Genomic DNA, 12,325 nt, shown 5'->3' with positions numbered 1-12,325 from the left:
AGAACCCAGTTCAGCTATTGATTGATTGATTGATTGTGTGACTGTGGAAAAGGATAAAAGCCCCCCATCCAAACAATGACTATCATCAGTGCAGGTGAGAAAAAATAATATTTTTAATTTTTATCATCTACAATACTGTCTTATTTATTTTATAGTACAGTACATTTATTGCTTTCATTTTATGGATCAATGGTCTCATTAGATAGTAAAATTCATGTTAAATTGCTGTTTTAAGGGTTGTTTTTAACAGTCTGGAACAGATTAATCCGTTTTGCATTACTTTCAATGGGAAAGCGCGCCTTGGTTTTGGAATGCTTTGGTTTTGGAATGGACTTCTGGAATGGATTAAGTTTGAGAACCAAGGTACCACTGTATATTTTATATTACTACATTGTTGTCAGATGTTGCAAACCAAGTAAACTATCCAGTTGTTAAGGAAGCAGCTTTCATGGGTTTAGCAAAATATCCACTCATAACATATACAGTATTTACTTGTTCTTTAGCATGAGGTAATGCCTGTTTAAGATATCAACATATCATACAGGACTGACATGGTACAAACAGTAATAAGAAAGTTAGCTGAATTGTTGTAGCTAGTATATCATGTGGTAACTAGTATAAAATTAACGCAGACAGCTTTCATGTGCAACATGCTGTTTTTGGACAGAAATCCAGTATCACTACTACTGTATTGGTCCATTTCCAATAGTTTGGCTACAGGGTTTCTTTCCCATTTTTGTTAAATGTTGTCAGGTTTTAAAGCAGGCACTGTGACCCCATTTAAATTTTGATCTGTAGATTCCCTAGGCACTATAGCCAAGTACTCTGGGGGAGATGTAAACTGCTCCTGCTTGGTCATCAGATCCATTATCTGATGGGCAGAGCATGGCATCAGCAGGTGGTCTCTCTCTCTCTCTCTCTCTCTCTCTCTCTCTCTCTCTGTGTGTGTGTGTGTGTGTGTGCCTGTTGATATATGAGAACGTGGGTGAAAATGTAGACTGGCCACATCCCCTTTCAGCCACACTCACCACTGGCATGCAGCCCCTGGAGGGTTAGTCAAGGGTGAATGCAACCCCAGGTCAAATCAGTAAGACAACATGTTGATAATGATATATCTTCCTATCCCACCCCACTGCCTTGAGATGCTCACCAGTTACCCTTTTTTTCTGCAGGCCTGCACTGAATCTTCCAGCTGTGATTTACCTCTGCAGTGGGAAACCCATACTTACCAAAATCACTTAGCCCCATCCATTTAACAGGGCACAGTAGAACTTTTTAATTAAAATGCTGTTTGTGAAACCAGTGCCAATTAATTCCCACTTAATCTGCTATCAGCTTATCTTGCGCTATAGGTTGGAAGGGATGCCACAATACTGTTCCAAACTGGGGCAGTGAAGATGAATGGCAATTTTATATGGCCTTTGATTAGCCAGGTAGTACAAGACCCTTCTCTACTTGTGTGTCTCACATGCTCCACATTTCCCTAGGGATATTAGCAAAACTTCATCACAGCATATAGCTGTGAGATTGTTTGGGATAGTTGTTGACTGAGTGAATGTGTCTGAATTTCAAGATGATTCACAGAAAACAGAGTAATATTTTATCACCCATTATAATGAAGAACCTGTGACTAACAAGCAACTTTTAGAATCAGTGAGAAGACCTGCACAGTTCACATGAAAGGTTTAGTGTTCTTGAGTTATGGGAACTTATTGCACATTCAAGTCTCTTGTGTGCATTTTAGAAAATGTCTATAATCTTTTTAGCCTGGTGTTGGCAGGCAATAATGTCACAGGCTTAGTGCTGGCATTGTAGCAATAGGTCTGCATAAATCATTGTGGCTATAGCAAGCAAAATATTAAGGACCCTGCCCACCCAAATTCAGAACCAGAATTCTTTCAAATATTATAATAAAATAATATGTTCAGTTTGTGCAGATGTTATGGGGAGGAGCTCCTTTGCAAAGATGTGATGTCCAAAATCCATAGGAAGGTTCTTGATGGGTTAACGAGATTCTAGTGTACAGGTTAGGCAGAGGGATGTTGTTCTGTGAACGGTGAAATCAGCCTTGAAAGAAACTTGGCAAAAGGTCTTAGGCCCTCGATTAATTAAAGTTGTGCTTGTTGTTCTGGTAAACGGCACACAGTTGGGATTTGCTGTTTGCATAATTTACTCTTACTGTGCTGGCTGACTCTCAGTGCAGCCTCATGTGGATTTAGTCAAGAATTGCATTTTTTGCTTCTGAAGTATCATGAAGTTTGAGTAATTAATACATTCAGAAAATCCGAGCTCTAAAATAAGAGAGATTCAATGACCACTCAGACTGACAGAGTCCTATTAATAGGGCCTCACAAGTATAAAATATAGTTGACTTCATTCTATTTCCATGGTTAGTCATAATTCCTAAAGGAAGTCTTTATTGCTGTGTTGTATATCTTGCAGTAAAATTTTCAAACCACATAAGTACTCTTACAGTTATGCAACAGAAGTACTGTAAGCACACTCAGTGTTTACTCTCTAAGGGCAGAAATGTGCAAGTAACAATGTGAAGAAGAAGAAAACGTAGTTCTGAAAATATTTGTGAAAACATGCCCTATTAATTTGTCATGTTTTATCCTACCCATTCTCCAGTCAGGAGCACAGAGTGGCTAACAACACAGATACAATCATAAAACCACTATTAAACTCAAACTCATCAAATCAACAGCAACAAACATGTGCAGCACCACCGCAGTCAATATTAATTTCAGCTACAATACAAAGGCCTGGACAACTAAAGATGTTTTTAGACTTTGATTTGATGTTTCAACTGCAAGATAATGGCTTTGGCATGTGACAACTACAACAAACTTTATGAAACTATTCACTCAAAACCATCCACTAGCAAGAGGGATGCACACATATCTGTCTATTGGTTGGAGACTGACTGGCTCAGTGAATGCCTCCACCTGACTTACTTCCTACTCTCTCCCTTTGCCTCAGTAGCTAATGAAGATTCCATGGCATTCTCCTTCTTTTCAATCCACAACTGGCTCCATCTCCAGCAGTCAAACCTCAGGTGTACTCCTCAATACACTCTTCCATCAATTCCTTAAAAGTGTCAGAGGGCACAGTGTGGCAAGTTTAGAGTGCCATAATGAGAATGATTTGAACCAAAGTAAAAGGGAAAAAAGAAAAAGAATGGCTTCAACCTATATTTTTATTTATTTTTATTTTATTTATCAAGTGAGGTCTTGAATAGTAGTTGGGACCTATGAGATTTCTAGCATCTGTCTGACTGCTGTGTTGATGCTCTGTCTTTCCTCGGGCTTTGGCAGTGCTTTGGCAGGCATCTCATAACTGCAAGATAATTCTCCACTATGAACAAGAGTAGGGGTAGCCTGTCCTGTTTCACCACCTGAGGTGAAACAAGAAGATGCCGCACACACACACTGCACCAAAGCCTCAATTATCTAGGTGGTGCAGGAACAGTGTCTGGGTTCCAGGAAGATCTCATAAGAGGTCCATGAGATCTCACTGGATTCTGGAAGCCACCACCACATTCATTTCTTCTTGCTACTTCAGCAGCAGCAGTGGCAGGCGGGGTGCCATGGCTATAGTGGCTGCGGCTGCTAGCATTGAGATCTTGCAGGAGCCTGTTGAGATCTTGCTGGAAGCCACAGCTGCTGCTTCTTGCTTCTCCAGGTGGTGACGGGGTGGGCAGGGTACCCATGGCAGCAGAGACGAAGAAGCAGCAGCTTCTGGTGAGATCTCATGACAGGACTACAAGAGATCTTGCTGGAACCTGGAAGCTGCCACTGCAGCCACTTCTTCTGTGGTGGCAGTGCATGCGACACTGCCTCATGAATTCTGCCACCCAAGGCAGCTGCCTCAGTCTGCCACATGGATAGGTTGGCCCTGCACAGAAGGTTCAAAGGTTTCTGGTCGCCTTATAAAGCACACTCTCTCTCTCTCTCTCTCTCTCTCTCTCTCTCTCTCTCTCACACACACACACACACACACACACACACAACACACCCCTACCTTGTTAAGTCCCATATCTAGGAATCAGCAGAACCTCTCCAGAAAGTCTGGCAGAGCCAATCATGGGTTGCTTTGTTCTTACAAGCCCACAACCCAGTAGGGAGTTATTGGATTTCAAAATGAATTCTGCAATTCACACTGAGTATGCATGGAAAATATAGTGCCACATGTCTCCAGGCCAAAGAAATCATAGGCTCAGAGAACTGCAATGTGGCACTGAACTGATTCTCAATATACCAGAAAACTAGACACAGGTGAACCTGGCAACTGAAAGACATAGGCCCCGAACATCCCTAGGCTCAGTTACACTTTGCCTCACTAATTTATAGGCCTGTAGCATAACACTGATGGCATACGAGGACAGGGGAGACCCAGGTTAACATTCTTGCTCAGCCCGGAAACTCACTTCCTTGGACCAGTAACTATCTCTCAGCACGACATACATCATAGGGCTGTTGTGAGGATAAGGTGGAGAAGGGGGAGAGGGAGTATGCCCCCCAGAGATCCTAAGAGGAAAGGTGGGGTATAAATGTAATTATGAATAAATAAATACTGGCAGACCTGTGAGGACATGGCAATACTCCATAATTGTGAGGCAGTCTATAGGAACAGCTCTCTCCATTTGTGTGGTTCTAACCTGTCGTGCAAATGGTTTATTGCTAAAAGGTATAAGATTAATGGAGTCCTCTTTGATTCCCTTCATACCTTTCACCTTTTACTGCTATAAAACAGATTATGTGAATACAGGCAAGCAAAGAAGTAAAAGAATGCCTTAACCCAGTTATAGAAATGAGCAGTAAAACAACCTAATGTATGAAAAGAGAGGCCATAAAAGGAATATATCAGTAGAAAATATTAATTTTCTGTACAGCATAAATCATGATTTACAGCACAGTTTTTGAAAATAGACGTTAGTCACTGGGTTGTTTTAACAGGTTAACATATTTTATATGACTTCTGGATCTCTCTTTAATAAGGAGGGGAGAAGTCTTAATACACGAACCTTGAGATTACTACATTGTCATAAAACAAGGTGATTCTGCTTGTTTGAAATAAATTATTCTCAGAAAGTCATTCCCAAGGCAAGAAAATTGCTATTGCTATTGATTTCTCTCTTTATATACTTTTTGCCCCCATTTCCATAGGTCACCTGCTCAGTCAGGAATTTCACTTGCATATAAAGTGACGGATGTTGTGGCAACATTCACAACCAATTTTCATAAAATACTTGTCTATGTTTTTCACTTACAACACAGGAGCAGATGGTAATGCAGACTGCTTTACCAGCTTTTTATTTTTTGCATTTACGAGGTTTCAGGTTAAGTCACTGCCATTTCCACTTGAAGGCTTTTGGGTAGCTGGCTTCAGAAGGACCTTTGCCTGGGACCCTTCCCCAGACAGTTGTTGATAGTCCTGATCTAGATGGACCATTGGTCTGAATCCTATAAAGCAGCTTTTTATAGCCTTGGGAGAAGTATTATAAATGTGTCAACGAGTTTTGAACTTTTCCCATTGTTTCCTTGTAGAAATATGGCTCTAAGGCCCAGCTGTACTTGGAAAAGAAGTAAAGGGGAGGAAATGGTGTTTTCCTCCAAAGAAAATGGATTCAGGTGACCCTAAATCAGTGCTGAAATACCTGCTAAAATGTATGTACATTAATCATGAAAGATCTTCACATTGATATTACTACCAGTAAGAGGTTTTGTTAGTGTTTTTGTTTATTTGGGCTATACTGAATCAACTTTTGAAGTATATCCATGCAGATGGACCTTCTAGTTGCTCACAAACAACAACAACAAAAAACCTAGCTGAACATTTAAAGATTCAAAAGATAGAATTTAAACATTTAAAGATAGAAGCAAGAATTTCTTTATGCACTGCATAGTTAAGCTATGGAGCTTACTCTCAGAGGAGGCAGTAATGGCCACCAAGTGGGGGACTTTAAAAAAGAGCACAAATTCATGGATGATAAGTCTATAAATGGCTACTATTTACGGTATTTATTCATTTAATAAAATTCATACATACTGGCAGGGGCGGCCCATTCCATTTCACAATCTGAGGTGAAACAAGAATGTGCTGTCCTTTCCTCCCCACCGTCACACCCCCTTTTGCTGCTGGGAACATCCTAGAGGCTGGTAAGGAAGGCACTTCCTCAATTAGAAGGGTTTGGGAAGGTCACATGAGGGCCCTGGGAATCTCTCAAGGCCCTTCCACGACCTTCCCAAACCCAGTAAGCAGCTTTCCACCTCCGGGGGGGGGGGGGGAGAAGGTTCTGGGGTATAACCTCTAGAAAGTTCCAGAGGTCACAAAACACTACAACTTGATTTTTGTGTGTTTCATTATGTGGGGATTACAGTGGTGTGTGGGACGTGGGTGGCGCTGTGGGTTAAACCTCAGAGCCTAGGACTTGCCGATCAGCAGGTCGGTGGTTCGAATCCCCGCGATGGGGTGAGCTCCCGTTGCTCGGTCCCTCCTCCTGCCAACCTAGCAGTTCGAAAGCACATCAAAGTGCAAGTAGATAAATAGGTACCGCTCCGGTGGGAAGGTAAACGGCGTTACCGTGCGCTGCTCTGGTTCGCCAGAAGCGGCTTAGTCCTGCTGGCCACATGACCCGGAAGCTGTATGCCGGCTCCCTCGGCCAATATAGCGAGATGAGTGCCGCAACCCCAGAGTCGGCCACGACTGGACCTAATGGTCAGGGGTCCCTTACAGTGGTGTGTATTGGGAGTTGTGTTTAGATGTCTAGATTTGTACTTTTCCCAGATAAAGCAAAGTTTATTCCACACCATCACCTCCATCTCATTACACTGGCAGGGGGAGAAGGTGCCATTGTGTGGTTCGCCTCAAGTGCCTGGCCCTAGACTCTTTTTATCTGCTGTTTTAAATCTTCCTGGATAAATGGAATTAAAATGAATAATCCCAGCACCGCTAGAAGTTTTGAGCATGCTGGGAAACCTGTTTTGTTGCTGGGGAGCTCCTGAATGAGTTGGAGCTTTCAGAAAATTTTTAGGAAAAGCCCAAACCAAAATTGACAGATTTTGACTAGCTTTACTTTGTATTATTGTTACGGACCAATCGCTAGGAAGGTGTACAATCACATTATGTATATAAACAAGTCTGGTGAAAATATGCAAATCTAATTTTATTAGTTGGTACAAGAGCCAAGTGTCAACTAGGTTTACTATCGAACTGCTCACCGGGCTTCACCTTTTATCACATTAATAGGACACATCAGGATGTCACTGCAGTTTAAATACATTTACTGAACCCAAAATGAATTTCCCTAATCTTTAAATGTATATAAAGTTTTCCCTGCTCAGCAAAAGAGTAAAATGTATGCCTGTTGTGAGCAGCTGTATGAATGCACATACCTATTTGTAGACTTATGGTTATTATAGGTTTAGTTTTATTTAGGAATTTCTGTGGTTATCATAGCTTTATCTTCATTTAAGAACTATTGCTGGTTTTTCTTCTTAGCTAGCTCATCTACACATTTCTGCTTCACTTCTTACAGAAATCACCTTAAATGACATGAGCTTTAAAAAATACATTTATCTATTTATAGCATAGAAAGATTGCAGATGCTCTCTTGGCAGCCACATTCTGAGTGTGAATGAATGCTATTTTATGGACACAGAAGTGTTGGTGGCCCGAAAAAGAGCTTCCAATCAAAACCCAGTCCAACTTTTACTTTATGCTTCACCAAGAAGCCTAAGATAAAAGTAAGGAAAGTTTTGAATAATGGAAGTATGTGCTTTTGCTTGCCTCTGCTTTTTGATAACTTGTAAAATTACTTTCAAGGATATGATCCTAAGCTGATCTACTTTATATTAGAAGTTTGCAGTTGATGCTGTCAAAAGATCATCTGCTATCAAATTTGCAGTTATGGGTACTGTGGTGAGCACAATGTATACCTAACCTATGTACTTTAATATGGCAAATGGCCTTTGAAAGACATACTAATAGTAGAGTACGACTTCACAGCTCTGCATGACTTTCCAGAGCAGCGTCAACAACAAAATGAAAATTTCCATTGCTCCAGTAACATTTATGGATCTCTGAGGCATACAGCCTATCCTACTGCATGTCTACTCAGAAGTAAGTCCCCCTGTGTCCAATGGAACACCCTCTCATGTAAGTATTCATAGGATTGTGTGCACAGTCACCTTTTTTTCAAATATTAATTCTGTGGACAAAATCTAGCACAGAGTTATATGACTTTGATTTTGATGAGACTTCAAGTTCACATAATTATGCAATGGATTGTGGCCGGAGACTTTAATTAAATTACCAAGTGCCTTCTGCTCTGCCAAATTATGATAGATGAGCATCCGTAATATTTTGAATATTAGTTAACTTACAATGATGCATACTTAATTATATCAGGTTCCCCACTCTCAAACTGTAGCAGTTAAAAAAGGTATAGAGAGCAGCATGTTTTCAGACTTGACATAAAACCTTTCACCATAAAACCAGGAGCTCTGATTTCATGCTACTTTAAAGTAACTTTGAAGTAATGAAAAAGCTATTTTCCAGCAATTGCTTCAAGGGCTCCTGTAATAATGTTTTTCACAGAGGACCCATATTTTTATTAAACAAGATAGGAGGGAGCATTTTCAAAGTTTTATTGGCATTTCTCTCCCTCTTTTCCTCTCTCTCTCACTTTATTTGTTAGCACACATTTTAAGCAGTTACTAATTTCTTATTGAATATTCTATTTCATTGTTTTAGTAATTTAACTGATTTCAAGGTCCATATAACAAGCACTTAAATTAGGATGATGCTTCTGTAGGTTGAGCATGTAATCCACAAATCATATGAATACTGCAATGAGCCTCTTGCATATGTAAATCAAGAGTTTATGGGATTGCAACCACATGGGGAAATAAGGATGTAAGACAGAAAGGTTGAGAGAACCGAGTCACATTTACAGTGGTACCTCAAGTTAAGTACAGTGGTGCCCCGCAAGACGAATGCCTCGCAAGACGAAAAACTCGCTAGACGAAAGAGTTTTCCGTTTTTTGAGTCATTCCGCAAGACGAATTTCCCTATGGGCTTGCTTCACAAGACGAAACGTCTTGCGAGTTCTTGCGACTTTGTTTCCTTTTTCTTAAAGCCGCTAAGCCGCTAAGCCGCTAATAGCCGTGCTTCGCAAGACGAAAAAACCGCAAGACGAAGAGACTCGCGGAACAGATTAATTTCGTCTTGCGAGGCACCACTGTACTTAATTCGTTCCGGAGGTCCGTTCTTAACCTGAAACTGTTCTTAACATGAAGCACCACTTTAGCTAATGGGGCCTCCTGCTGCCGCCGCGCCACTGGAGCGCAATTTCTGTTCTTATCCTGAAGCAAAGTTCTTAACATGAGGTAATATTTCTGAGTTAGCAGAGTCTGTAACCTGAAGCATATGTAACCTGAAGCGTCTGTAACCCGAGGTACCACTGTATTAATTTAACACTATGTATTGGTAGTAGGGAACCATGGTGTGGGATATTAACTGCACAAAGCAAACTGGGTGAGCCAATCCTACCAAGGGTGAGGGATTGCATTTTAACTAACCCTTCCCTTAAGCCCACCCTTTCAAGCAAGTGGAAAGCATTCCAGGCAAGTGTTTCAAGTTGGCCTCAAAGGTGCTCCATATCCTACCAGTGTGGGACCCCACAGCCTTGAAAGGAACACAAGGTGCTGGTTTTGACCTTTAAAGCCCATAGGGCCCTCGTATTTACAGGCCCGCCTCTCCTGGTATGCCCCGCAGAGGACCTTAAGGTCCATGAATAATCATAGTTTAGAGGCCCCAGGCCCTAAGGATGTCAGATTATCATCTACCAGGGCCAGGGCCTTCTCAGTGATGGCTCCCACCTGGTGGAATGCTCTGTCCCATGAGACCAGGGCCCTGCAGGATTTAACTTCCTTCCGCAGGGCCTGTAAGGCAGAACTATTCCGCCTGGCTTTCAATTTGAACTTAGCCTGATCTTTTATTCACCTTCCTTCCCTCCCCCTCCCCTTTTATGAAGATTACCTCTCTGGGATCCCACAGCTAATTCTCCCCTGGTCTCCTCGCTGGCCCAATAGGACTAATTAAGCCAGCTAGCCCTGGTGATCATCTAATGTTTATTGGATGGATTTATTGTTATTCACGTTTTATACTGTATTTTATGCTGTTTTTTGTTGCATCAATTAAGTGTTTTAAATTTGTTGTTAGTCGCCCTGAGCCTGGTTTTCTGAACCAGGAAGGGCGGGATATAAATAAAAAATTATTTATTATTTTTATATTGGGTCTACAGCCTTCACATTTAAAGGTGCCTAAGGGTGCTCACAAACCTTAACTACTTGGCAACTTCCAGCGCTATTATTATTATTAATTTATTTCTATGCCACCTTTTCCTTTGACATAACTCAGGACAGCTTACAGATAAAAATGAGAACCGGTAAAAACAAAGAAAAGCCAGTTATTAAAATACAACTAAACACTGATGGAATTAACACTATATACATATATGAAATTTGTTAAAATATACCAATAATTACAATATATATGGCATGGCACTAGCCCTTTAATTAAAAGCAGTCAATTCCCCAAAGCCTGTTGGAAGAAGGAAGTCTTTACCTGCCGATGAAGGATAGCAAAGAGGGAGTCAGTTTAGCTTCTCAAAGGAGGGACTTCCAAAGTCTGGGAGAAGGCCCTTGGTGGCATTACCTACAATGTGGCCAATTAACCTATTTAGCAGCAACCAACCATTATGGACATTAGCTGCAAAACCAGTACAGAGTAGGCAAAAAGCAAAAAACAAAAAATAGCCAGCAATCAGCTGACAGGCAAAATAAATAATAATTTAAAAAATCCTGTGTGGCCAAAAAATGTCAACCTGTACTGAATAAAGGGCAGGAGGGTGGATGCCAGGAACCCAAAGAAGGCTGAGGGAAAGGCAGGGTGGGTTTACATCTAGCCCTGCCCCTCCAAGTGCTGGTGCAAGATGAGAGGCAAGATGCCAAATATCCTTTCCCTAAGCAGCTTCCTAAACAATCTGCAAACACCTTATTATACAGAGGGTGCCCCCATAAATACATATATTTAACTATCTTATATCACCACTTCCATTTTTTCTGCATACTCGTGTGTGTGTGTGTGTGTGTGTTACAATATTGCTGTTTTCTAAAAAGCTATCAGACTTGCTTTATATGTTCTGATGTATGAAAGGCAAAAAAAGCTCAGTAACCCCATCAGAAAGATGCAAATAATGTAATGCACAGCTAAACTGCAAGGCTTCCCTTGCAGCTATTGAAAGCTTAAAACTTACAAATGCAATTGCATCCTAAACACTGTGAGCTTGCAACTGAATGCATCAATGAATTCTTGCATATTTGCAATGAAAACACAAGTCTACCTGAGTCATTTCCCCTCCTCTTTGATTTTTTTTTTTTGCAGTAGATCTCTGTGCAATTAAAACATTGAAATCCCTGCTGAACTGCTGATGTACAGGAGAGGACCCAGAGGGCCATGTGCCAAAAAAATTGATTGCTATTAATCATTAATGTGCCTATTTCCCCCTTTTGGCTTAAATCATTTTAAGAGGTTTTTCATTTTAAAGTAGGCAAGAATATTACCAAAAGCTATCACTACACAGAAACCCTTTCAAATCCATACTGTTTTCTAGAAGAGTTTATGCTAATTAGTAGCTGCTTGCATGGAATGATTCACTAACTAATTAAGCAGGTATCTGTGCAAAAAGTTATTTAGGCATATGTTTAATCAAAATCAATGAGAATTAAGTGTGGATAACCATGTGCAGCAGCATTGATTGGTTTCCTCCCACTGACCTCGAGGCTTACCAGTAATTAATCTTTTGGTTAATATCATCTTTTTCCCCTGGTTATGTGTACACTAGCCACCCATATTGCTTAGGAAGGACAAAATATAAAGTAAACTTTTGACTTATATTTCATGCTTGCTGAGTATGTTACAAAGCACCACATTCAATTTCTCATCTGGTTGCCTTTTCACACCGATGCACAAAGCACCTTAAGACAGGAGAGCTGTGTTCAACATGTGGCATGCACTACAGATTCTCAATGGCAAGAGCGGTCCAAGTGGTTACTGGTTGCCAGTGTGGTACAGTATAATTTGACAGGCATATCTGCAACCTTCTATCTGTGTGGTTCTTTTGGAACACCTCCCAGATTGCCACTGCCTTCGTTAGCCCCAGGGTATGGTCTAAAGTCATACAAGGCCACCACCTTGCTGATGCCTCCAGGTCTATACCTGGTTAGTGCCTAAATGGGTGACAGGCAGGAGTGGGAAC

The 12,325-nt window shown here is 41.0% G+C and overlaps 1 protein-coding gene across 2 annotated transcripts in view; it reads right to left on the bottom strand.

Annotated features, from left to right (window-relative positions):
* SASH1 (SAM and SH3 domain containing 1) overlaps window positions 1-12,325 on the bottom strand; it is a 554,241-nt gene that overhangs the window by 277,233 nt on the left and 264,683 nt on the right. The gene's annotated exons all lie outside the window — the stretch shown is intronic.

The sequence above is a fragment of the Podarcis pityusensis genome (genome assembly GCF_964106645.2).
Source record: "Podarcis pityusensis genome assembly, chromosome: 3".
NCBI classification, from domain to species: Eukaryota; Metazoa; Chordata; class Lepidosauria; order Squamata; family Lacertidae; genus Podarcis; species Podarcis pityusensis.
Note: the sequence above shows the minus strand (reverse complement) of the source record. Positions and strands in the feature narration are given on the sequence as shown.